Source organism: Thamnophis elegans, chromosome 1 (genome assembly GCF_009769535.1).
Source record: "Thamnophis elegans isolate rThaEle1 chromosome 1, rThaEle1.pri, whole genome shotgun sequence".
Lineage (NCBI taxonomy): Eukaryota > Metazoa > Chordata > Lepidosauria > Squamata > Colubridae > Thamnophis > Thamnophis elegans.
The window spans coordinates 75,675,300-75,701,613 of record NC_045541.1 but is presented as its reverse complement, the minus strand read 5'-3'; the positions used below and the strand labels follow the sequence as shown (position 1 = coordinate 75,701,613).

At 39.2% G+C, this 26,314-nt stretch overlaps 1 protein-coding gene across 1 annotated transcript in view; it reads right to left on the bottom strand.

Annotated features, from left to right (window-relative positions):
• Nucleotides 1-26,314, bottom strand: part of LOC116520161 — a 114,105-nt gene that overhangs the window by 28,247 nt on the left and 59,544 nt on the right. Inside the window, exons 2-4 of the mRNA XM_032234315.1 lie at nt 3,489-3,706; nt 1,761-1,834; nt 975-1,060 (exon numbers count right to left, since the gene is read on the bottom strand). The gene's annotated coding sequence lies outside the window, so the exon portion shown is untranslated. The remainder of the gene's footprint in view (nt 1-974; nt 1,061-1,760; nt 1,835-3,488; nt 3,707-26,314) is intronic.

Below are 26,314 nucleotides of genomic sequence, written 5' to 3'. Positions count from 1 at the left end.
CCGGTTAGAACGGATTAGCAACCCACCCCTGGTACAGATCCAAGCAGTGCGGCTTTTGCATTTGACTGATGGTGATTTTGTCAATTTTTAATTGTTTTAAAAGTAATTCCAGTGCATCAATCATCATCATCATTATTATTAAATAAAAAATATTAGAGAGCTAGTCTGATGTAGGGGTTAAGGTGCCAGCCTAGAAACCAGGAACAAGAAATCAGTTCTAGTCCCACCCTTAAGACATGAAGCCACCTAGTTAACTTTGGTCCCATCACTCTTTCTCTCAGCTCAACCCAGCCAAAGGGTGGCTGTTGGGAGGAAAATAGGAGGCATGAATATTAATATATATATAAAGGAGGATTAAAACAACAACTCTTGAGTTCCTTGGTTTCAATGGATAAAAATATTGAAGCCTGCTCAAGCAGCAACATTTACTTCCTCTCCAAAACTCCTCAAATATGTGCTCTAGTGGCTCAGTCAAGGGATGCATGAGGTTTGTGGAGCAAGGGGGAAAAGATAATACACATGCTGTTTTGCTGAACAAGAAGTTTTGCCAGCAAGAGACCTAACTGGATTATACACTTATAAAAGTATAATTTCTGCAGGGAGACCAATGAACAGATTGGGATATTGTCCAAATGCAAAAAACACACATCAAAAGGAGTCGCCAGAGAAATCTGGAAATTTCTGAATGCCCTTAAAGGGGTTTTCATGGTTACAGGAATTCTGATTACATGGCAGCAGTTTAAACATGCCAGCATGTTTAATTCTGAAAGACCAAGCTTTATCAGAACTTTCTTAGGATATGATGGCTGAAACACTTATATACAAGATTACAACTGACTTGCTCAGTTAATAGTAAGTACATTCATGGCAATATTAAGTGACGACCATCTAAGGCATGGAGTAGCCTCAAAACAACCATGTCAATGAACATACTTTGTTTTAGCAAAGTATTAAGGGGATTACAAAAAACTTACTGCAAAAACCCAAATCTGTCTGTAACTTTGTAAAGAGCAAAGTCAGCATCTTCCCATGGATCAATCTGAGTTCCATCTTGCCTTCCCTGTTAAAAAAAAGAAAAGTGGCACAATGAAGCTCCCCGTAAAAGAGCCTAACAATATAAAGTTTTGTCATACTGGCATTATTTAAAAAGCTATATACTGTAATAGAATATGAATGCATGTGTGTATATATATATGTAGATAGATAGATGATAGAAGATAGATAGATAGATAGATAGAAGATAGATAGATAGATAGATGATAGATAGATAGATAGATAGATGATAGTCTTGTACATAATCAGATGATATGTTATATCACTTATTTTTGCAAGTGGCATTACTGTATCATGGACGAGTACACTACATAAAATGCTTTCTGGTCACATGCCTGCAGATTTGCAATATGCAATCCTTCACCAGTACTTTTCACTATAAATCTGGGAATGATCTTTTAAATTTAAATCTTTCAAAGTTACACTTTTATGCTTCCATATATAGGCAGCCCCAAACAAATCATTTTTTGCAAACTGGCTTTTTCAGCAGACTGTTACTAATAAAACATTGCATGCTTGCCTCAATGGAGAGAAACAGCTGTCATAAAAGCAGTTTCAAGGAATATTGTCATTGCATTGTCAATTGCATTCTTATGAACAGCTGGATGGGCAGCTAAATACTGAGAATCCTGCTTGGGACATATGGTCAAGCTCCCTGAAATTCTTTATAAGAATTAGCAAATTAATGGACAAAATAAATTATATACCTTCTCATATTTAGCAATGATTTCTGCCCTTTCTTCTGCTATTAAAGCATCTATATCTTTCTTCATGTCAAAAGCTGCAAGAAAAACAAATATTGAGCAAAATGTATGTATGTACGTACGTACGTACATACATACATACATATATACATATATATATCAACGATTGGGTTAGTTTGGTAGGAGGTGGGGTTTTTTTTTGGTAAAAATAATCATAAAAAAACATACTATAAACCAGTATTTTTGAATGTTTGACTTTGTAGGCATGCATAATTAACATCAGATATAATACCAATTCAATTGAAACAATTTTATCTTAATTATTTCAAATATTAAAAACTATAAAGTTAAAGATTTCCCTCACAGATATGTGCTAGTTGTTCCTGATTCTAGGGGGCGGTGCTGATCTCAATTTCAAAGTCGAAAAGCCAGCGCTTTCCAAAGATGTCTCTGTGGTTATGTGGCCGGCATGACTAACTGCCGAAGGCACACGGAATGCTGTTACCTTACCACCAAAGGTGGCCCTTATTTTTTTTACTTGCATTTTTACATGCTTTTGAACTGCTAGGTTGGCAGAACCTGAGACAAGTAACAGGAGATCACTCCATTACGCGGCACTAGGAATTCAAACCGCCGAACTTTCTGATCAACAAGCTCAGCATCTTAGCCACTGCGCCACTGCATCAGAATATGCTAATTCTGCTACACAGTGTATCATTCCAGATTAGTTGTGGGCCACAATTTAAGTGGATGCTAGAATTTTGTTAACCTAAGCCTCTACTTATGTTCAGTGGGGCTTGCTTTCAAGTAAAAAGTTAGCAGAAAGTTAAAAGTTACTTCAATATAAAATATCTAACAGGTATCTGTTTCAAGGCTTTTCAGAAAAGCCTGTGGTAAGTGTATTAACAGTGCACGTGCATTTAGTCATGCCGGCCACATGACCACAGAGATGTGTTCGGTCAGCGCTGGCTCTTTGGCTTAGAAATGGAGATGAGCTCGCCCTTAGAGCCAGAAACGAATAGCACACAAGTGCAGGAGAACCTTTACCTTTAAGTGTGTTAAAATCCTTTCTAAGATCTAGGCTTAAAAAGCTCTTCTAAATGCCAGCTTTCTTACACTACATAAAATCTTTCTAATTTGATAGGCTTTTAGAGAATTATTCCTATTTCCAATTTTATACTGCATGTTACTGATGCATTTTTAAATGGATATATTTTATATCGAATTTAATTGTTTCTAAACTGTTTCAAAAACCTGCAAATGGCCATGAGAATACAAGCCACCTTGACCTCATATGCAAACAATCATAGAGGAAGGGGTTCCCACAGAAAACAGAAAATTTCCCAATTTTGTTCTATGTTGGGCTCAGAAGATAAGCAAAGTAGTCCTTCATCAGTTCTTGAATAAGAGACCTCCAGAGAATACCAAGGCAATAAATTAAACTGGAAAATTGAAAATCATTCTGCAAGAAGTAATAGCAAACAATTTCCATATTGCAGCCAAAAACCCTAACAATTTCCATATTGCAGCCAAAAACCCTAAGCGGACACAGTTATTCAAATTCAATTTGAAGACTTAATCTTACCACAGGCCAGGAGGATCACAGTCCAGCTTAATAATTATCCCCTACTTGTCAGTCACATTTATTTTGTTCTGTCCAAGCATAATTTTACATCAAATACAGAAAATAAAATAAATGAACTTTACACACCAAAAGATGATAGCTCTTACCTAGGATGGCTGGTATGTCTTACACTGCACCTGTTGAGGCTCTGGATGGCCTCTCCCTCTTGATGCTACCAACAGGAAACATTCCAAATGCACAACATGAGCATTCAAAACAGCTCCTCCGTTTGCTGCTGATGGTTTTCAAGCAGTCTTTAGTTTGGTCATTCTCACTCTTTATCATACATTCCAGAGCCTTGAAATCTTTTCTTCATTTGGTTTCTCTACAACAGGATAAGACATTGGTCATTTGAAAGAAATACTTCTGGGGAGTCCTCCAAAAATGATATGCTGAGCAGCAAGGCATTTTTTTTCTCCTGACAACAAACAGCTGATTTTGCTGCTAAAGCCAACTTTTTGGTGGCACATTCCCCAAATTCAACAGGAGCTATTAAGAATAACCCAAGACAACTCTCGGATGATTATGGACCTGTATAGGAACAGGACCTTGATGGATGCAATTCCTTCTAGAAGTGGACAGAGAATTGGGTCCCCATCATTTCTTTTGGCTGCTTGCTATTCTTAAGCATGCCTCAGTTTTAGCTACATGTTTTCAAAGTTTTAACTATACTTTTTCTTTTCTTTTTATTCTTATTTTTAAATATTGATTGACTGGTCAAATGCTGATCTATTTTAACCATTCGTTGAATTTCAACATGACTATTTCTTTTTGTCATTTTACTGCTTTATTTTGTTATTGCAAAGCACTTTCACTTTCTTCATATGGACGTTGATGGCAATTTCCTGGGTAGTGAAGGTGATCTGATTTGATTCACATTTTCATCTGATTTTTACCACAGATATTCTACATATTATTAATTTCTACAAGCCCTGGTCATTTAAAAAAATTGATGGAATCTTCCCTTTTTTCTCCCCATCCATTTTTATTGTGGGAAACTGCTATCGTAACATTTAAAAGTAAAAATTCCTAGTAGCTCCTGTTTGAGTCTGGGGCGCATGCTGCCAAAAAGCCAGCCTTGGGGCAACATCAACTGTTTGTCAGCAGAGAAGAAAAATGACTCTGCTGCTCAGCATGCCATGCTTAGAGGACTCAAATTAATTTGCTTATTAAATTAAATTAAACGTATTTATTTTGCTGAATATTATAAGAGCTGCATAGAGACCCTACTTTGGTGTTACTTGTTTGGTACTAATATCAGTAAGATATATTCAGAAAATCCAATGGGAAACATACATTAAAAAAAAAAACACCACTCAATTCCGGCTGCTGGAGATTGCTCAGAGCAATTTTCTAACCATGAGCTTGGCATCAAGAGAAAGCCAATGTTTAACTCTTAAAATGGAAAGTTTGGGTGAAAAGTATATTAATATTAATATACTTTGAATAGTATATTCACCATCTGTACCGAATTGTTCATCCCAAGCATTTATTAGGCTTGAAAATCCTGAACCAGCATCCCCTCAGGTACTGCTTGTAAAAGAATAAAACCATTCTACAAGTTTAAAGAAAGAAGCAATAGCACTTTATGGTTGGAACAAAGGAATGCTTATAGTGTCCTCTTGTAAAATAAAAATGGCATCTAAATTTAACAGAACAACAGAATTAAAAAAAAACCATGGAAGGGACCTTAGAGATCTTCTAGTCCAACTCCCTGCTCAGGCAGGAAACCCCATACCATTTCAAACAAACGGTTGTCTAAAGTCCTCCACAATTTCTGTTAGCGCTATTAATGAATAGCATTAACAGCTGCAACAGCTTAAATTACTATCATCAGCCTAGACTGCACTGAAGACAGATAGCTCTCCTCTAGACATTCTTACAACCTGAGTTAGAAACTTTAGAATCAATACAGTATTTGGCATAATCTTTAACATACACACACTGCCCCCAGAAGATAGATATATATAAGGCTGTCTTCAACACTGACCAAAAAATAGCCAACATCTTAAGAAACCCCAAAGACAAAATCCAGCTAGAAAACCAAGGAGTCTACGAAATACCATGCAAAATCTGCCCTGCCACATACATTGGACAAACGAACAGGAGAATAAATGCACGCATCGCAGAACACAAGAATGCAGTCAGAAAAAAAGAAAAAACTTCCTCCCTTTTCCAGCACCTTAAAGCAACAGGACATGAAATTGATTTTGAAGGAACCAAATTAATCTCCAAAACAGAATACTTCAACAAGAGAATAATTATGGAAGCCATCAAAATAGAGAAACACCCCCACAACATGAATAAACGTGATGATACCTCCTGCCTACCAGACATCTGGAAACCAGCTCTAGTCAACAAATGAACCCCACCAACCATCCAGGTCATTACAACACAAAAGAACAATGAACACACAGCCAGCACCTCACCCACATAGGATGTACGAAACAGCCGACCAATCTACAAACATCAACTCCATCTACCAATCAGGATGCAACTACACAGCCAATCAACCCACTTACAGCAACAAAGCCAGCACTCCACACACCCCCACCAAGATTTATAGAAAGACGACAGCTCCGACCATGCCTTACCCACACAAGCACGAAGCCGAAAACACCAGCCTGAAGATGGTGAGTGTGACTTCACCAAAACATTGCCAAGACAATCTCAATCTTGCATGGGAAAAGACCCGAATACAACAAGACCAGCATACCTACACCCATGAAAATCTACAAAAAGAAATCTCTCTCTCTCTCCTCCTTCTCTCTCTCCTCTCTCTCTCTCCTCACTCCCTCCCTCCCTCTCTCTCTCTCTCTCTCTCTCTCTCTCTCTCTCTCTCTCTCTCAGTGGGAATGTCTAGCTTGATGTCACTCGTGTCGGGGGCACGTGTGGTGCCCCCAGCTCCATTTTCAGTTGCCACGGCCTCCTGCAACCCTCTGAAAATGGAGGGGGGGGAACGTTTTCACTGGTAGAAGCACCGTAGGTCGGTCTTCGCTGTTTCCAGGACAGCCCTGCAGCCCAGATCTAAATACCCCACAGGCCAGATCTGGCCCCAGGGCCTTGAGTTTGACCCGTTCTAAAGAATATTACTGATGTCAGGGGAAATTTATCATTTGCCTATTTAAGGCTATAGATATGGATGATATTCAGGTATACTTCTCTTTCAGAAGAATTCAAGATTAGATATCTCTACAACTGCTTGACTTTGAGCTCTGAGAAACGGTTTTGTCAGAGAATAAATGAAACTTAACATGGATAAGATGGAAAATGTTTTGCTACAAGAAGTATATGGTTCAAAAAACCCTAGCCTTTTATTGGAACTCCCTCTTCCATGAGTAAAAGGTTCCAAAATACTTTGGAAATGTTGTTATCAGCCAAATAAGTTGACAGATAAACTGGAGGATATTTTAGTAGTGAGCTGTCCAAGGATATGAAGATATTCCCTTTGCTGTTGGTTGACTACAATAACTTTATAAAAACTGTATGCAATTTAAAATAGAGATATGCAAAGTTGAAAAGCTACTAGAGAGATAAGCTACCTTAAAAAGCAGCTACACTCCAGAGTTGACTTAATTTTTCAAACTTTCTACAACAGTACTGCAACATCTGCTATTTTTAGACTTTACAGGGCATAATTAAGACAAACAACATTTGTTTTATTTTAACTTGGAATTCATCTGCCAGATAATAGAAGCACAATCATTTTTTTTCTTTTCTTGACTTAGATTAAACAACTCAAAAATCTTTTATTTAATTTGTACTAATCTACACAACCCATACTGCAAAAAGCAGAAAAGTAAAGAAACGTTTTTGAAACCTACAACTATTTTTAAAAATTTTCTTTTAAAAATTTAAGTCAAATAAATATAAGGCTAGTATGAAATTCCCCAATTAATATTACTGGTAATACATTTTGATTACACTTTGCTAATATGCAGTAATACAATTTGTTTTATTTGGTTCTCCTTAAATGGCCGGAATGCCCTAAGTGTACGCTATTTTGTTTCTTGTGATTATCTAATAATGTGTTATTCTAAACTGCTGTTATGTGTATTAGTTACATTTTTTTTCTTCCATTCAATAACATCCGATACTCAGAGGCTGCCTGGACAAGTCCTGTGGTTTTCTTGGCAAGCTTTTTCAGAAGTAGTTCACCATTGCTCCCTACAATATGTAGTAGCACGTTATGACTACAAGGAGAAAATTCCTCCTCAGTTAGACTAAGCACATATTTGCCTAAACCAAATACAACCGTCTTTTCAACAAGTCCAATCATGTATATAATATAAAGCATAATTGCTTTAGCTTCCAAAATTGAATAAAGAACATAGCCAGCTTCAATTCAAACTCCAAGACAAATGCATCTGAAATCCTTGCAGATGCTATCCAAGTTATTATAGAGGGATTCAAATGTTTGATTTGGATCAAGGAAACCAAAATTCAAGTCCCTGAGAATTGTAGTGCTCACTGGAGTTCTTTAGCCTCTTCACTTTCTTTCAATACAGGATTGTTGAAGGGGGAGGTGAGGATCATAGATGAGGTCTTGAGTTTGAGCATTCTAAACAACTTTCTAATCTTTTGGTATCTGAAATTCCACATCTCTGTGAGTTAAGGTCCAATGTCTAAAACTCTGCTTTCACTTTGTCATTATGGGGTACTGAATGTAGATTAATGAGGAAAAAAATGAATTTCATCAACTGCAGATGCAGGCTGCAGCATAACAAAACTGACAAAAGTGAAGTGGGTCTGAATACTTTCTGAATGCTGTGTGTGTGTGTGTGTGTGTGTGTGTGTACACATATATACATACTTATGCACGTTTATCACAGTCCATTTTGCATACATAGCAGAAAAAAGTATTTAGAGTTAACAAGGTTGATACTATATCAAGGATCATAGGAAAAGTCGCTGAGTGAGATGCTGTTTTATTCAGCTCATGCCAATTGGCCAGAGAAGAAGGTAAGCTGAATAAATAAAATGTTAATATATTTTAAAATAGTTCTTCTGTTTTGAAACCATGGTTGACTACCTCTCTTTCTCTCATATTATTATCAGAATACAAGCCAGGTTCTACTGTCTTCATCTCATTTTAAAAGAAATATTGATAAGAACAGAATGCAGGATGGAAAAACAGAACAATAGAGGTGGATGCAATATAGCACTCAAGACAGGCAACTGATCCAGGTCACACATAGCCCAGCAGATGAGACAGATCAATCAAAATAGAGACTGTAGCGTTGGCTTACCTGATACACTCATTTTCTGAAGAAGTGGAGACAGCATCCCTGTGTGGGTTATTCTCATGTACCATCCAATAGAACTGAGTCTGCAAAGTTTAAGTCCCGCCTCTTCCTGTTGCGATCCCATTTTGACAAGAATAAGCAGACAACGTGCGTGAACAAAACTACTCTCCCAGAATAACCGCCCGGACCTCAAGGGGGTGCTGGATGCTGTCTCCACTTCTTCAGAAAATGAGTGTATCAGGTAACCCAACGCTACGTTTTCCTGACTCAGTGGAGACAGCATCCCTGTGTGGACATACCAGAGCTTGTCCAGCATCACGGGAGGGAAACCATCCAGGATGAATCCCTTGACTAATCCTGACCAGCTGTAAGACTCTCCTCCCAAAGGCCGCATCAGCCAATGTGTACCTGTCAATTCTGTAGTGTCTAATAAAGGTGGACAGACACGACCACGTGCTATCCTGCACACCTCTTATAATGGTGCCTGTGTGTCCCAGGCGGCCGTAGCGGCCACGCTATGTGTTGAGTGTGCCGTAATGTTATCTGCAATGGGCTGAGCCTGAGAGGAATACGCCTTTGCAATGCATGCCCTGATCCACCTCCCCAGGAGGAAGAGGACACCTTGAGATCCATAGAGTCTGGTTGAAAAGAAACAAATAGGACTTCTGTACAACAGAAGGATGATGTTCTGCTTAAGTAGATTTTCAAGGTTCTTCAAACATCTAGAGTGTGCCAGCTGCGTTGAAGGCGATGGACCAGCTGTGGACAGAAGTTGGGGAGAACCTATTCCTGCATGCAATGAAAGATGGAATTCACCTTTGGGATGAATGCCAGATCCACCCTGAGAACCACCGGTCCGAATAGAAGGTGCACAAGTCCTGTCGCATGGAAAGACCCGCCAGTTCCAAAATCCGTCGAGCGGACATGATGGCTACTAGAAACAATACTTTTTGCGACATGTAGAGAAGAGTCGTGTCCCGCAATGGCTCGAACGGAGCCTGGGTGAGCACCTGAAGGATGAGTGGCAGGTCCCATGATGAGTAACGATGTACGGTAGGAGGGCGCAAGTTGGAGGCACCCTTTAGAAATTGCTGAATGAGTGGATCACTTGCCAGCAATCTGTCAAGTTCAGAGCAGAGGATGGAAGAAAGGGCCGCGACCTGTCGCCAAAGGATGATGGGTGCCAAACCAGCAGTCAATCTGTCCTGTAGGAAGTTGAGGATGTGGCACGTCCACACCTGGAAAGGAGCCACCCTCTTCAACTGGCACCAGGTGCAGAAGGCCTTCCAGGTGGCGTCATAGGTTTGAATAGGTTTGAATAGTGGAGGGTCTCCTGGCCACTTGGATCGTCCGAATGACTTTGGGTGAAAGGTCCTCTGCTGTCATTGAGTGCAACTCAACCGCCATGTGGTCAATTTGACCCACTGCAGATCCAGATGCGTTATTGCCTCCTGGCTTAGATAGGTCCTGGAGAGGGGATCCTCCACAGAGGAGCGACCAACAGTGGCAGGAGGTCCGCAAACCACGGGTGTCACGGCCAGTGGGGAGCCAGACGTACCAAATCTGCCCGTTCCTCCAGCATTTTCCTGATGACCCGCTGGATCATGGGAAACAGAGGGAAGGCATAGAGAAGGCCCAGAGGCCAGCAACATCATAGGGCATCCCTCCCCTCTGCGCCTGGGGACGCGTACCTTGTGTAAAACCAAGGGACCTTCTTGTTGCTGCTGGTGGCGAAGAGGTTGGACACTGGCGTTCCAAACTGTCAGGTGAGCTCCCGGAATTGGGTTGGATGGAGTTCCCACTCCATCTGATCCACCTGCAACCGGGTCAGCCAATCTGCTGTGACGTTGTCGGTGCCTGCAATGTGCTCAGCCCGAATGGGTGCTCCTCTGCCAGGTCAGCAGCAGGTGGGCCTCCTTCATCAACCATCTGGACCGGGTTCCACCCTGCCTGTTTATGTGGGCTTTTGCCATCACGTTGTCCATTAGAACCAACATGTGTCTCCCCGCTATGGACGATTGGAAGTGTAGCAGCCCTAGACGGATCGCCCTCAGCTCCAGGAAGTTGATAGTCTGTTGCTGTTCCAAGTGGGTCCACTGGCGCTGTGCCACCTCTGTTCTGGAATGGGGCCCCCATCCCATCAGGCTGGCGTCAGTGGTCATTGTCAGTCGATGTGGCTCCCGGAACAGGCACCCCTGCGTTATGGCCAGCGAAGACCACCAAGTCAGGGATCTGCGGACCTTGGGGGGCAGCGCAATTCGAACTGTGGAGCAGCTGCTGTTGTCCTTTTGGAATGTTAGGAGCAACCATTGGAGTGGCCTGCTTTGAAGTCTGGACCAGGGCACTATTGCAAAACACGTCTAGTTCAAGTGGTAGTGAGTCACAAAAGCTGGGAATCTCAGCGAAGAGGCTGGACTTAAACTTTGCAAACTCAGTTCTATTGGATTGTACATGAGAATAATCCACACAGGGATGATGTCTCCACTGAGTCAGGAAAAAGCACTATTCCCAACAATCAATTAATTGATACTTCCTAGGAAATATTCATATTTGTCCATTCGCCAATCAATATTCTTGAATTCAAATTTTATCAGACTACAAATACTTGAAAGGCAACTCCCATTTCTGAACCAATGCAATCAGAAAGCCTCACTGAGTTGTAGAATAAAACATATGCAGAAAATCTGAAACCTAGAATATAAGGAAAGTAAACACTGACCAACTTGGGCTATTCTACAGTGTTCCAAGAAATCCATAGTGCTTACTTTTTTCACTTAAACAATCTTACCAGAAATATGGACAGCAAGCACTATATGCAATGTCAAAGCTGATGCAATAAGGTTGTAAATCAAGTAAGACTTATTGTTTATGTAAAACATTTTATGGCATTTTCAATTTTCTCAGTGAGTCAATGTAATACATACTGTAATACTTGGAGAAAACTGCTCAAATTAAAAGGGTCAGAGGGGTTCCAGCTTCTTGACCATTGTTGTTATACAAAGCAGGGGAATAATAGTTTGGCCAAAGATGGATTTAACCAACCATCCTCCCACCTTTTCCTTTATAATTAAGCACACAGAAAAATACAATCTTCATAAAAAGAAATTCTGATTTTGAAACATGGGGAAAATATATATCTTACAGACTGGAAACCAAGCAACATACTTCATGATCACAGTTTAAGTTAAATTTCACTCCCACCGTGCTCTGTTTTACTAATCAAATAAAATTATCCCCTTTCAAACTAAAAGACAATTGTTTGTAATGTACTAGAACTATCTGAATGCCCATCCCAGCTGCACCCAAGATGTTATTCTTAAATTAAGCATGAAAATACATTTTTTAGTTGAAGAGAGCTAACTAAAAGTGCTATCCATTTCAGAAGACTAGGAAAAGGAAAGGAAAGTTCTTTTCTCTTTGCTTTTCTCCTGAACTACTTTACAAGATTATTTATTGAAGAATTTCCAGGGGCAGAAAAATCATCCAGCTTACATCTGTAACTCAATGACATTAATTAGTATTTTTAACTTGGATAATTCTAATTGCTGCCAACCTTCAAGAACTTCTAAATTAATTGCAGCAATGAGACTTACTGACTTTGCCAACTGCCATGTATCTCAAGACAGATCTAGGACCATCTTCCTCCACTCTGGAAGCCAGCTAACTTACTGTGTCCACAGACAGATATCTTATGGACCTTGTTTAGGGTGACAATGCCCTCCTGGGAAAGAAGGACTTGGAGGTTTACTTTCAAGGCCATAAAGAAGAATTTGCAGAGCATCTGATGAACAAAATTGCTCAGATTCATTCCAAACTAGATTCTAGCTTAATACAGGTCCTGTAAGTGACCTGGGTATGGTCTTGCCTTATTATCTGGGAAAGGTTTGATCCAGTTGTACCTGAGGAAGTAGACAAGGTCCTAGGGTCTGTAAGCTCAGATTCCCACAAGTTTTTGAGAAAAAGAAATATTTCTTGCATTTCTTCTTAAGGAGAAACTGACTAAACAGTTCATTAGCTTTTTCCAGCTCCCAATGCAAGATCCACAATATGGCCATGACACACATTTAGAAAAATCATTAATATATTTCCATAAATGCTTTTTTTTAAGACAGTGGAGTCTAAGAGAGGTTTCAGTACACTACAAAGTCACTACAATGTAACTGTTTCTAATCTGTCTTTATCTTAATAACTTCTGTAGACATTTGGATGCTAAGAGTATACAAGGAACACCATCAGCGAACCAGTGCAGCAGTAGTGCAACAAGGAACATTATCAGCCAGTTATTATAACCATCACCAACTGGCTAACAGTCCAAAAACTAATTAAATCAGTGTCTCACTCTCCAGGATCATCATGAGTATCAGAGCAAAAAAAAAAAAAAAAAATCCACTGAGCCTCACTTTTACCAAAGTAAAATAAACTGAACTATGTTTTCTCTTTTTACTCAAATTAATTTGCTGAAAATATGTACCATTATTACAAAAAGAGCCATTCCAATGCAACTGAAGACCCTACGCCAGATAGAATGGGGCAAGACTTCGTGCCAATGGAACATGAATCCTCTGCCAGAAAATTGCAGAGTGGTAGGTTGACAGAGAAAAAACTGTGAAGGAAAAGAAAAGATTGCCTTGAAACATTGATGAATTGATAGAAACACTGAGATTTGGAGCTTGTTGTGAAAGGGTCCAAATAGCCTCTGTGAAAGTACTATCATAAGATTTAAAAAATATGTCATTACATCTGTAGCATACAAGTGAAGCCAGTGCTATAATCTGGTACAGTTGCTTCCCCAGCTGTTCTATTTGGCTATTCTGTTTCTGTCTCTTGGGACTAAATGAGGAGCCTGTAATTACAGGGTGTTTTCTTTTTCTTAGGAGATGGCATTTGATGCTGGAGGAATCCAGAGAGCTCTGCCTTCATTCCTTCCCTTCTTCTCAGTTTCTTTCTGTTCCATCTGCAGCTTCAGTTTTGGTCACATGGATACATAAGGAATTTCAATTCTTAATATGAGCATCAGGAAGAAGCAGAGTAACGTGACAGCACCTTAGCAGATAATTGCTCTATTGCCATTTAACATCAATTAAATCAATTTCCACATCAATCCTGTGGAAGTATGTTAGGCTGCAAACAGCGTCTGACCCAAAGTCATCCAATGAAACTCATAATGGAGCACAGTTATGAAACCAGGTTTCACCCTCTGACCTTCTTACCACTATCAACCTTAAATCGTCCCATTCACTACCTTCTGAACTTCTTTTCCATTTAATTTTGGTGCTCACAATCCTGTGTATATTTACACACTATGTGGTCCTTCAAGCATCTGATGCAGTGGGACTCTTCTCCCAAAACATTTATATGTTTCCTTTAAGATATTGCAAGAATATTTGCTGATTTGAGATATTTATCTGTTGTAACATGTTCACCTCATGGAAAATGCAAAAACTAAGAACTTTCTTAATTCAGAACTGAAAACAGCTTTTTAAAAATTAAGCCTCCATGTATGTACTGTAGTTCAAATATATGAACCACAACTGCAGAACACAAGGTAATCAAAACACTATTTGTGAACCTATCTCTAAGTTTACTTTCACTGCAGAGATCTGGGCTGCTGTAGCTTCCCCTCATTTGTCCTATATCCAGCAATCAATCCCCACCCTTAGACTCCCATGATGCATGTCACAGTGCATTTTTCTCATTTCACATACAACTATTTCCTGTAAACCACAAATATAAGAATAGGACTCACTTATTAGAAACAAAGTATTATTAGAAATGTTTGAGTTAAAAATACACACTGTGAAGTTCATATTAAGCTCTAAAAATTATTTGGGCTCCTGGAAAAGGCTTGAGCATGCAAACAAAGTTTGCAATTTTCCTTCCCACTGAATGGCTGAATGGTTGTAAGTTGCCAACTTTCAAACTCCTTTATTTCAGAAACCATCTGACCCTACAGAGTCCAAAAGCGGCAATACTTCTTCAAGCTATTTTCAGTCACAATATTGCAAACCCCGGGAGACTGACCTGCAGTTTTTTCTGCCATAAGTTGCACAGTGGTGCAGGCTGTAAGATGCTGTTCAGTCTGAAGGTCTCTAGTGCATGTAGTACAGCAAGTCTTAAGGCTCCATCGGCTTGCAAAATTAAATTGTTCTTGGAATCCTAATTATTGATCATAAGCTTGTAACACAAAATAAGCCACCTCTTAAGCAAACCATGTCCAAACAACATTCCAAAGCCCCAAAATTGGCTGCCAATTCAGCAGCAGTGATTTTTTTCCAAGTCAGCTAACCAACAGTTTGACCCTCTTTAACATAAACCATAAACTTTTCTCAAGTCATTGGAATAGCACAATGAATCTTATAATGTATCAAGAGTAGTGGTGGGTTGCTAACCGGTTTACTACCTGTTTGCTCGTGCTCATGCGTGCACATGGGTGCAATGTTTCTTCACATGCAAAATGTCCAGCTGAACCAGGCCGTACGGCAGCAACCCACCTCTGATTGAGAGTCAGTTTGGTATAGTGATTAAGGCATCAGACTAGAAATAGGAAGCCATGAGTTCCAGTTCCCCAGTCACAAACTCAGCTGGGTGACCTCAGCCCTAGGAAGGAATTAATGTCAAACTACTTCTGAAAAATCTTACCAAAAAATTCCAGGCAGTCACTGGGAATCAAAAACTGACTCAAAGGCAAAAGCATCATCAGCTCAAGCTTTTAAAGCAATTTTATTATTCCAGAATAAGTTTTTATTTTTTATAATGGACACAGTACAACAAAAATATACAAGCACTTAATAATAGAAGAAATTAAGTGTCACGAAGTTTTGGTTTGAAGCACAAGTATTTCCTGTAAAGCAACCACAAAATAGTAAAAATAGGTACTTAAAAGCAGTATAAAGATATATATCGTAAACAAGTACGGAAAGAAAGGTGCATATTGTGACTTTATGAATAGACTCTGTAATCGTTTCTTCATTCATTATGCTAATTTTGAACAGAGATTTAATCTGACCCATTATTTACAAGATAAGTTTAGAATCTAAATATGCTGTGCACAAACTAGGTAAAGAAGCATTAAGGAAGTTACTAAAAGGAACAGAGAAATCAGAAGGCAGAAGTTCTCTTCAATGGAAAACTATCCACCCATCAACTCCAGGGAAAATTCTGCATCATTATTGTCACTTGTTTCTTCTGAAGAAGGCGTCACCAATTCACTTATGAAATTATGCATTTTTGCTTGCCTTGGTTGTCAGAAACCTCAACGCATCACAGAGATACAGACAAGAATGACATAAATTTCAGTTCAAAATGTCTCTGGTAGAATGGGATATATGCAATTTCTCATCATCTGAATTATATCCTCCAGGAACACTGCAATTTCTCCTCCATTTTAAAAAATGAATCTGGAAATGTAGCAATTGAACCAATGAGAAAACTGAAGGTCAATTTAAATGTAACTGATCAGAGATACTGAGGTCTTTTTCATTCCCCCAGTGATGGGGAAGGGGGATTGAAACAAAGCTTCAGAGCCACCAACTCTGGTATTACATATGTTAACTACACTACAAGTTAGTATGTCAGAATGAGAAGAACAGCTCTGGCAAATAAGCACTCTTCTGTAGCTACTATTCAACCATATGATGAAGTTTAAAGGTTTTTGGAAATAATACCTAAATAGAAAATAATTGCATTTTCTTTTTGAGATATTGCTTTGTTCAATAAAATGTTTTCTGAAGCAGAGTAAAAAGTCTGAACATAGTATCAAAACAATTCTAAGAGGAAAACCTTTTTACTATTTTAAGTTATTGATATTAAATTATTTCTGTCTTGCTTACAAATTGTTGCCAAGAGTGTAGATTTTAACTGAACATGGGATAAATGTGAAAAGTAATCATTTCAAATCAGATTTAATGGAAGTAGTTTTAAGATACTATAAAGACCTCTATTTCTCTTTTAGCTTATCATTCATATTAACCAGCATAAAAATTCTTATAATGATGGGGAATGGAACAACCACTGGAGCAGAGAAGCCATTCTTGCAGCCAAGTGAATCATGCTGCAGTAATGTGGGTGGAAAAAAATCCCAGGCTTAACATTTAAGGACATACAGCCTTTTATGGTATTTTTAGAGTAAAAAGCTGATCAAGTAAGTTTAGCCCTCAGCTGATTACTGTACCAATGTAAACACAGAATTATAAAAATTGGTACACTGGAAGGGTTTTTTTTGTCTCTAAAAGTTAGAAATAATTTGGGAAGATTTCCAACAACCAGAGGGAGAGGCTTTCTTCTTTACAGATCTACATAACATTTTTTCTTCATTTACCTAGAATTTGGGCACAAGTTTGATTAGGAGGTTAGATTTATATTCAACCTTTTCTCCTTCCTCCAATCTCTTTTTTCTATGAAGTCACAGCTAAAGGCTCACAATGAAGATGATCTTGGCTATTGCTGGGGAGACATAGCTTCAATATCTTATCAGAGCCCCTAATGTGGTATCTCTGCTGTACACTGAAACATAAGCAGAAGTAGATTGTAAATGATCAGCCATCTCCAAAGTTTTGAGCAGGAAAAAAATGTTTGTCAACTTCCAGAGATATTTCATGAAAAGTCAGTTTTAGGATACCCTGGAGTACCTAAATCCTGCTGAGAACATTTTCCTGCTGGTGGAGGCTTATCATTAACTTCAAAATAGGCTATTTGGATCAGTGGTGGGTTGCAGGCGGTATGCCCCAATACGGGTGTACTGGAGCCTGCCTGGAGCACCGGGTACCGTTCCGGTGCTCCGGAGGGGCCACCCACCCGCCTGAGCTCCTTACCTGTCTTTTAATCCTTTGGCGCTTCAACACACGTGCATGGCGCGTACAGCCCCTGTGCGATGCTGCACTGAGCAGCTGGAGTGTCGCAGAGGCTTGCGGAAGCATCGCAGGCAAGTACGACGCATGCGCGTGCTGCACTCGTCCATGTGGGTGACGCCGGGCCCAGTTGGAACAGGATCCGGAACCCACCACTGATTTGGATCATTGCTGGTTCTGTTGTAAACATTTCATGGAACCACAGTTCATAACCAAGTGCAAGAACAGAGAGTAAATGCAGTTGCCTTCAACACAGGAGAATATGGTACACATTCTATTAGAGGAAGAGTACTTTGTTTTTCCCAAACTTCCTTTTTTTTTCTTTTAAAAATAATTTTTATAAAGATTTTCACAGAAGTAAAAGATAAACCCAAAACAATATAGGTAACATTAAAGAAAAGAAACAGAAAGTGTGACAACAAAAGAAATAATAAAAAAACTTATGACCTTTATAGCAGTTACAAACTTATTATCTGTTCTCCCTCTTTAAAGTTACATCATAATTCCCATATTCAACTCTTTTTTAACAGAAAATCCGGAACCACTTGTTCATTTTTCTATTTTGTGCAAAAAAATCCATAAGAGGTTTCCAGTTGTAAAAGCACTTGTTATCTTATCCCTGATATACATGTCAATTTTGCCATTTCTGCAAATTCTGTCATCTTCAAAATCCTCTATTGTGGGTTTCAGTATTTTTCCATCTTTGTGCTTATAATTTATTGCAGTTGCCACGGGTCTTTTCTAATTGATTATCCATGAATCCCAGTTTTAAAAAAAATTCTGGTTTCATCTTATTAATCTTTAAAATTCTTTGAATCATTATAGGTATTTGTGTCCAATATTATTTTGCTTTTTTGCAAGACCACCACGCATGGCGAAATGATCCGTCGTATTTTCCACATTTCCAACATTGATCAGAAGTAGCTTTATATGTATTCAGTGCCCCCTGGGCAGAAAAATAGGATACAAATCACATACACGAGTATAAAACTGTTTCAAATAAAAAAACTGAAATCAATTATTTCAGGTCAGTGAAGGCATTGAGTCTGGATGGTGGCAAGGGAGATATAGCCAGGCATTTTGCACGCCATCATTTGGCGAACCAAAAGCATATTATCTAAATACAGTACAATTCCAAACTACTAAACAAATGTGCTCTATAAAAAAAATCTAAAATGGTGACAACAGAATAATGATGCATTACAGGTACTCTCAGCATTTATCTAGAAGTCTGCTGCTCAAGGCTATCAAAATATGTTGCTTTGGACAACAGTTGGATTGGAACCTTTCCATCTAGAGACAGACTATGTTGATATCCAGAGCAATGTCTTTCTATAATTATGGGATGGTGGAAGAGTTACTGACAATCAATACAGATGCAGTTATCCGAACAAAGATAACTGACTTGAGTTGTGAATTCATTACTGGAATTTCAGAGGAGAAATTTGTTCTACTTTTTCAAAATACAATGTAGTTTAATTTAAGATTTTTTGGAGCCAGTTTTTCACTATCACCTTTATTTTGTAATGTCAAATGTTCCCAATAACAAACATGGAACTTTTCTTTATCTATTATTTCTTTATCTATTAAAAGCACAAACAAGCAGAGCAAGAATTAACTAACCAATTATGGCTATAAATATTTGTAAGTGTAAATATCAAACCTGACTTGAATACAGAACAGCAAAAACCATTGACAATTAGTTTGCTGTATTGAGTTTCAGTCCAAAATAAGAATATAAAAATTATCTATATACATAGTCCTCGACTGATCTTTCAAAATTACAGTGGCATTGAAAAATAACTTATGAAAGTTTTCATGCTTGCGACCAAGCATTCACATGTTATATGAACACAATTCAGGCACTTGGCAACTAAGCATGTATTTATGACAGTTGCACTGTCCCAAGGTGATGTGATCACCATTTGTAACCTTCTCAGCTGACTCTCTGTAAACCGCTTAGAGAGGCCTGAAAGGCCTATGAAGCGGTATATAAGTCTACTGCTATTGCTATTGCTATTCCAACAAGCAAAGTCAATGGGAAACCTAGATTTGCTTAATGATTACAATGCTTCACTTAACAACTGCAATGCTTCACTTAACAACTGTAGCAAAAACATTGTAAAATGGGGCAAAACTAATTTAACAACTGCCTTGCTTAGCAACTGAAATTTTGGGCTCAGTTGTGGTCATAAACTGAGGACTACTTATATATTTATATTCCTACTATACAGCATTTCATTACCTTTTCTACGTGCAATTTAAATGCATTGAGGGAAACATTAAAAAGTCATAGAAGCAACTGAATTTGGGACTCACCATTTTCCTTAAACCTTATTTACTTAAATATTTTAATTAGCTCCCAATAATACATAGATGTGCTATCTTAGCCAATACATACTGACCCTTAGCTGATTTTTTTTTCAGGAAATCATTCACAAAGTCCGTGATCTGAAGTGATCATAAAACCCCTGAAAGACCAATGGTATCAGCAAACCCAAAACAAAGATGACTCAGACACAAATGACAGTTGTACTATATTGTTTCCAACAGTTTTGAATCTTCACTTTGCCTTCAGTACATGAGCAAAGACTCAGAAGCTCCTGAATACATAACTGGCAAGTTAATTTAAGATAATTTTTGATATATGTGTCGTATTATCTGATTCATGGAGGAAGGGTAAGAAAAGAGGCATGGTATAATCAACAGTAGCAAGGCTGGCAACCTTGGTAATTAAGCTGTCTTAAATAAAAAACAAAGCTAAAAAGTAATCTCAAGAACCATATTTTGGATGGGTTAAAATGAGGAAGCGTAGGTCTGCATTGTGCACATCTTCCCAATCTGCTTCTTCAAAATACTGTAAACAGCACTGCAAAATAATTATAGGAAAACATTTTGTCGCTATAGGAGACTACTGACTATCTGCATAATACTAAGCCATAATGTTGCAGTCCATTTATAGATTTCAAATCTATGCACTCAATGGTCCCTAGGTATTCCTTCAGTTTTCAATTACAATATCGATACATAGAAACCTAAACTCCATTTTTGAAATAAGATAAGCTTGGTTAATGATTAATTATCCTGACTTATCCCAATAAACCATTTGGACCATAGCTTAAGGCAAATGGGTGGTTAGTTAGAAATGGAAGCAGGGAGTTCTAGACCTGGGATGTCCCATCTTCCCATCTGGCTGTGAAATTCTGGGAATTGAAGTCAACAAATCTTAAAGTTGCCAAGGTTAGACGCTCCAGTTCTAAATTATCCATCATAGTTTCTCCAGAGTAGGAAAGTGGAGAGGATGAACACGAAAGCTCAAGTACAGAGTATTATGATTTAGTGTTAAGTATGAATCAGGCAAACAACTGCAGACAACCTTATTTGTAAAAAGTAACATTTCCTTTGAGATGGATAATATTTTAGAGGCCATCTCCCTGCCTTTGTAGTCTTCCATAACTGAAAAAAACAGTAGCAGGGTGGGAAGGAACCTACGCAACCCTGAGGCTATAGAGAAACACACAGAAAAGCTCTGTTTCTGGCCTTGCTATTTACAGCCATGCTTACTGTTAACCAAGGACCTCTCTAGTTTCCTGTGGGAACTTAGCCTTGTGTTATACTGGCTGGATTTTCCACGATGTCATCACTTCGCCTAGTAGTCAATACCATAAAAAGCTAATCACAGCCTGTACAAGCAGATAACTTAGTGATTCAGAAGCCCAGACAACTTCTAAGAGAGCTTTATGATGATTACCCAAATTAAACATGTTAGATTCTATTTATAATGCTGTCTATAAAATGACTGCATTATCTATTATATTATCTTCTCAATCTTTCCATTTTCAAAAGGATATAAGCAAAGTTCTGAAATTAGATACAATTTATTTTTCAGTATAGCCAATTAAATAGGGCAACTATTCTAACACAGAAGCCATGCATATCCAAACTCAGTGATGTAGACAAAAATCTCTGCACAATAACTCTCATAATTTGCTACCACTTGTTATGCTGATTAAGATTAACATGAGGGGATGTCCATGCCAACAAAGAATGGGAACATTCTTAAGACACCCTTAAGAAGCACATTCTATATCACACTGCAAATAAACTCAGTGCTGAAGTTTTGCTCCTCCTTCTTCTGGAAGATTTCCAAAATAGTTCACATACTCCAGTTTAGACATGTGTTTGTGATAAATCAGATACCCATGCACACTCACCAATCTTCTCAACTATTAACATTGCCCCACATAAGAAAGTCAGCCTCTATGCAATTACTGTAAGCCAATGCCAATGTTCATATCAAATCCTTTGGTGCTTGATGTTGCCTCATGAATAGCCCTAGGTTCCTTTGTTTAGTAGAATACTTTCACTCCTCTTCTCACATTTCAATGTATGTACAGGGTGGAAAGTAAAAAATCAGAGAGGAAGGTTAGAATAATTCATTTATCTCACAACGACTCCCCTGCTTCCTCAAACTCCCTTGGGTGTGTGACAATAAATTATATTTAAAAATAAATCTAAACAGTATTTCATAAACAGATTTTTCTGCAGGATCCAATCTGGGTCAGTCACCAGGAGCAGAGATTTTGTCTTCCAAGCTTTCGGACTCATGCTGGAGCTCATCTTCAGGGAACTTCTTTCTAGCAGAATGTGCTTTATTCTGTGAGTGTATTTATAGTTCCTGTGTATGTGGCTTTTTAGATGTTGGTTGGGGGTGTTGTTGATGGCTGGCTTTTAAGTTGTTGGCTGGCTGTTTGCTTATATTGTACAGCCCTCGCTTTCTTAATACTTGATAGGCTGATAATCAGCACTCCTGTTGACTGACAAAGGGCCCGTTTCCCAGGCTTCAATCACTTCCCTGCTGTTTTGTACTTGCTCATCCAACAATCTTAGCAATTGCAAAATTGAACATGTGTCCTTGTTCATTGCTACCAATGAGTTCGGGACTCATCGTCTGATCACTCACTTGTGTTTTTGCAATCTGGTGGTTAGCTTCCTCATGTCCTACATAGTCACAGGGGGCAATCAATGCAAGAGATTTGGTAGATTACATTGGAAGTATCTCCCACCTCTGCATAATTGTCTCGTATGGTAGCCTCTGGACACTGTGCAATGCCCATTTGCAGATCTCAGAATCTATGTTCTACAGCTTCTGAAATGTTTTGGAAGTAAGGCAGGGTATGCCATGTGGTTGGTATTGTACCTTGTCTTCTTCCTTTCTCTCCCCACCGTCTTGCACAGACATTTTGTGACAAATTATTGTGGGTACTCATTCTGCTAGAATTGTACACATAGGTACCTATTCTCCAGCTATCCAGATTGCTGGGTGCTACAGTGGATTTTCACCCTGCCATATAGTGTTCTGATGCAACTCTTTTATGTGTCAGTGGGATGGTTGCTGTTGAAGTTCAGAATGTGTGGAGTGTTGGTTGATAAACTGTGGTTTCTAGACTTCCATCCTCTTGTTTGTTGACAGTACATCTAAAAATGATAATATGCCTAGCTGTTTCTTCTTCATTATGAACTGCATGTCCAGGAAGATGGAGTTCAGTATGGTATGATAGTCTTTAAGGGCTTTTTTTTTTATGATGACAAACCAGAGGTGGTTTGGACCAGTTCGGGCAAACCAGTAGTGGTATGCTGGCCTGGGTCACTGGAACCAGGAGTGACCCAGACTGGTCCACACCCCTGAACCAGTTCCCTCAGTTGCTACTAACATTGTCGGCATGTTTTTTGGACTGCCAGCATGTTTTTTGGCTGGAAAAGGGAACAGAGAGAAACAGTCTAGAGGTGGGTTCCTACAGTTTCGGACCAGTTCGGGTGAACCAGTAGTGGTATGCTGGCCTGGGTCGCTGGAACCAGCAGCGACCCAGGCCACCCAACCGCCTCTGAACCAGTTCCCTCCGGGTCGCCACTAACATTCCCAGCATGTTTTTTGGACTGCCAGCAAGTTTTTTGGCTGGAAAAGGGGCAGAGGATGAGAGAGAGATGAGAGAGAGAAAGAGGGTGGAGAAAGAGAGATGAGAAACAGAGAGAGGGAGGGAGAAAAAGAGAGAAAGAGAGAGAGGGGACAAAGAAGAGATGAGAGAAAGAGACTATTAAGTGAACCTTGTGATCATTAAGGGAACCTTGTGGTCATTAAGTGAACACTGTGGTTGTTAAACAAGTCATTTTCTCCCATGGGCATTTTTAACCAGAAATCAAAAGGAATTGTTGGAAACTGGCAAAAAAACATAGAAAACCTCAGTCACATGACTGTGTGGGATGTTGCAACTGGCCATAAGTGTGTGCATGTGTGTGCATGTGTGTGCATGTGTGTGTGCGCGCGCGCACACACACATGGCTGTCAAAACTCCAAAAACAGGTCAAGTAGCTCTGGGGAGGTCAGTTGTAAATTACAAACATTTGCTAAGCAACTGGCAATTAAGTGAGGACCACTTGTATTTGGTTTGCCTTAAGGGTTCAGAGCTGTATGGAATCTGTATGGAAGAAAGAAAAAAGAAAGGAAGGAAGGAGAAAGAAGGAGGGAGGAAAAGTGAAGCACATATAGTTGCATGGTTGGATGGATGGATAGATACATGAAGGGAGAGAGGAAGGAAGGGAGAGAGAGAGGGAAAAAAAGGAGAGGAAGGAAGGACCATAAACCCTAGCACTAGAGGTGGCTTCAGAAGACACTTTGAAATAGCACAGCTGTTTCAGGGTTGGAAGGGATCTTGGAGGTCATCTAGTCCAACCCCGTTCCAGCAGAAGATCCTTACAGAATCATAGAATAGCAGGGTTAAAAGGGACCCTGGAGGCCATCTAGTCTAACCCCTGTTCCAGCAGGAAACCTTATATTGTCTGGATTATTTTGGTGCCTCTAACAGAGAGGAAAATTGCCAGAAAAGAGAAGTTTATGAGAACAAGTCTGCCATGCAGAGGAATGCAGAGGTAGTCCTTCACTTATGACTACAATTGAGCCCAACATTTTGGTTGCTAAGCAAGAGCGTTGTTAAGTGAGTTTCACCAGATTTTACTCAATCCATGACATCTCCTGGCTCTAACAGTCATGTGCAGGCTAGGGAAGAACATCTGAAGGCATATGTAATATTCTCATGTACAGAAGTTATAGTTAAATGTTGTGGCAAAAGTGGATATGGGTGTGTTTTTCCAATGCAGTAAGTGAGGTTGAATGTGTATCGTTTTAGAAGAGGTGTGTGTGTGTGTGTGTGTGTGTGTGTGTGTGTACACATACAGTATATATAGTAGATAATGTATCTTTTGTGTGCCTATACACACTTTATACTATGTAATATGTATGTACACATATGGCATATATACATAAGATTAAATAGTATAGTTTGGATGTTCAAAAGTAGTAAATAAATAGACAGAGAAATTGTATCCTGTTGAGGCCTCTGAGGCAGGGAGAGACCAGGTAAAGCGCCCCTTGATGTGAGTGACATCAAGTTGGCTACGTCCACCCATCATGTTACCAACCAGCTATGCTCACCCAGTCACATGACCACCAGTCACATGACCATGAAGCCACACCCACCCAGTCACATGACCAACAAGCCATGCCCACATCACATGACTAACAAAACCACACCCACAAACAAGCCATGCCCACAGAACTGGTAGTAAAAACTTTTGTGACAAATGTGTCACCCATAAGGCAGCACCAGAATTTAGGTGTGTAGTTCTAAATGCACAGTGTTCTGGTTCACGCAGGACTGTTTCTGCAATAATATAATATTCTTGCAGCAGCTAACTAGATAATCTACTGTCTAGGTGGCATTTACTGTATGTTGCTGTCTTCTAAATTCTGGCTTTGTATGCAATTATTCTTAAGATTTGGTATTATGCAGCCGGACTTAGCCCCTCTGTCTCTTTCTTCAGTTAACCACCTCTTAGACATTGCTAAATCTTTTTGCCTGATAGTTTTCTCAATCTCTCCCCCACCCTCCTGTGGCTCTCAATCTGTGGTCTGTGGACCCCAGGGGAGTGGGAAATTGTCCAATTGCGTTTTAAAAAGCACCTTTGGGACTTCAACACTTCAGTCAGGAAATTATATCCTTCCTTACCATACTGCCCTACAAATGCCGTTTAGTGTGACAGGCATAACCTGTTATATTTTCATGAGATTGAGCTCTGTGGGGAAACCAAAAAACTAAAGGGAGGAATGGAAACCCATGACTTTAACCCGCAAATGGTCCTAGATCCCGGATAATATGGAAGGAAATTAAAATATGCGAAAATCTAAACACAAGATGTCTAAAAGGTTAGGTAGACTAAATACATGAAATTACAGTAAATGAAACCAATGCAAACCACTCCACACAGCACATGAACCATTTGGTTACTCAGAGGCTCAATATGCAAAGCATCTTGTGCTCCGGGGCAGACAGATCTTCCATCTGAAACTTTTAAAACCAGGACATCCTGTTAGTGGGGTCTATTTAATTCATAGTCTCTGAGCTGTGTGAAAAATGAGAGATGACAGAAGAGCAATACAAGCAGTTTGTGTGCTGCATGCTAGAACTGCATGTGCCGGCTTTATACCATAATTGGGAGATGAAAGGAATTTCTTCATAAAGAATATTACAGTTTTGGAACATACTTAACGCACTCAAGTTGTAGTTCCACTTTTTCTCATGTGTTATATGCCAACCAATATGGAAAACACATATACAAATATTTTTCCTATTATTCTGTTTTAATTATGTCTAAAATGTTGAGCTTGTAATCCAAAAGCAAGAGAATCCTACCCCCATCTGCTTGACTACAAAAGATGATAGTATCCAGCTGTAATGCTGGCAAATCAGATTCAGAACCTATGGCTGATTCAAGAACAGCCAGTTC